The sequence below is a fragment of the Penaeus monodon genome, chromosome 9 (assembly GCF_015228065.2).
Source record: "Penaeus monodon isolate SGIC_2016 chromosome 9, NSTDA_Pmon_1, whole genome shotgun sequence".
NCBI lineage: Eukaryota > Metazoa > Arthropoda > Malacostraca > Decapoda > Penaeidae > Penaeus > Penaeus monodon.
In genome coordinates this window covers 19060645-19063144 of record NC_051394.1, presented here as the reverse complement: position 1 = coordinate 19063144, position 2500 = coordinate 19060645, and positions in this window count along the sequence as shown.

Here is a 2500-nt window from a genome sequence, read left to right as displayed (position 1 = left end):
ATCTCGGAGTCTTTGTTGATCCGTAAGATGAAACCCGAGCTCAACAACAACACTACCACAACCACCTTGTTGACGAAATAGCTGTTTTCACTCTCTTGACTAAATTGAAAATCTGTAACGACTTATATAAATAAATAAATAAATAAATAATATATATATATATATATATATATATATATATATATATATATATATATATATATATACACACACACACACACACACACATATATATGTATGTATATAGTAAATACATATATGTGTGTGTGTGTGTGTGTGTGTGTGTGTGTGTGTGTGTGTGTGTGTGTGTGTGTGTGTGTGTGTGTGTGTGTGTGTGTGTGTGTGTGTGCACACACAAACTTGCATATCATATGCCCTTATCAGTATAGTTACACATACAACAGCAGTGACGGTAAAGAAAAGTGTATTTTTTTACTGTTCTTAGAGCTCTTATTGTCAGCTGTTTGTTTTTGCATTATATAATGTTTAGTTATTTATTAATGGCCCTTTGTCTTTGTAAATGTTACATATTATTTTAATAGCTGAACACAAAATTAGCGATTAAAGCATCATTACTCCAGAAATATGGAAACAACTGTATATTCTATTTCTTGAAATCGTTATTACTCAAACTTAATCCGTTTTCCAGCACCAGTATCGGCTCTTAGTCACAATACATGACTTGCGTGAGTGGTACTGCCTGTGCCTCCTTGACCATGACATTTACACGCGAAATCTAAGACACATGGGACCAACGTCAGTGATCATGGCTGTATGTGTGCATGTGTGCGTGTGTTTGTTTTTGTATATGTACAAGTATGTGAAGTGTTGTGTGCTCGTTTACGTGTTTGACGCTTACATGTTAATTTGTTTCCTACACATAATTGGTACACCTGCTTTGATAACTTTAATAAGCAGTTCTTAGTTCACACAAACAGTGAGGCTGGGAGAGGCGCATCAGTGGCCAAATCTGCTTGTAATCTTCCTGCAGCATCATGTAAATACGAAAGCCCATCCGGTAAACTGCGTATCAGATTACAGTAGGGAAGTGAATGAAACAATAATGTTAAATTCGATATTGTTTTGAAAGCTTAGATGACATTTTGCAGTATGACACATTTTAATCGGTTTATATGAGATCCTCCTATAATTGTCGCCTGGAGGATATTGCTGTGGCTGGGCACCACAGCGGGTAAGGACTAGGTTCAGCCGAGTCAGCACCAGCTGACACACGTGAATGAGTCGGCATTAGTCGACACAGGCCGGGCTCCCCTCATGGCATAGCCCGGGCGAGGCTAAGCTTCGCATATCGGACTTATCCTTATCTTCCTATATATACATACATATATGCATGCACACATAAACACACACACACACACACACACGCTCTAATGATAAAGAAAAAATATTGTTTGTTTTATAGCGTATTTATTGCACAGAAATCTTCAAACAATTTGTGTTACGGTTGTCAACGTTTTTCTCTTTTTCTATTCGGGATGACTTTTTGATTTGTCTCGTGAATCTAGGCATTTTTGAAGGTCATGTGTTTCAAATTTAGAGCAAACATGTTTCTTAGTTTTCATTGGAGACCACATAACCTCCAGTCTCTATTTTTAGATTATTTGTATTGAAATTTTGTCTTTATATTGACGTGTTTATCTTACGTGAACGTAACTTTCATTTTTGTTGTATGTGTGGGAGGATCACATTAAATTTCAGGTATCCATTATGAAAACTGTTTATTATAATCAGTATTTTCCCCAGCACTATTCGATCCGTTTGGACTGACCTATTAATTTTTAAGAAAGAATAATTTGTTTCTTATTAGCATTGTAATATGAATTTGAGCATAATAGTTTTTTGGATTTCGAACGTAGAAATTAATTCCTGATGCCAAAAATATTGCGATTTTTTAAAGGTAGAAACAGCATACCTATAGTGAATTATGATACGGTTTAGGGAAAAAAATCAAATTTCGATTTTTTTTCCTTGTTTCTAGTGGTGGACCCCCCCACAAAAATGCTTATAAAAGCGCCAGATTATATAAATATATATAATATATATATAATATATTTATATAAATATATATATATATATATATATATATATATATATATGTATATATATATATATATATATATATATATATAATATATTTATATAAATATATATATATATATATATGTATGTATGTGTGTGTGTGTGTGTGTGTGTGTGTGTGTGTGTGTGTGTGTGTGTGTGTGTGTGTGTGTGTGGTGGTGGTGGTGCGTGCGTGGTGTGTGTGTGTGTTTTACTTCCCACTTCCGTTTTTATTTCTTTTTTCTTCCTTTTTATTATTCATATTGTCACTTTTCTCACCATTCGAAACCTATATTCGTAAAACAATGAACTGAAAGCAGTGGACGATCACATACGTACAGAAAGTCCTCGGCTAAAAGTGGTGCCTTATGGAAAATACGTAAACACTTTCCCAATTCGTTCGACAATCTGTTACGTTGAG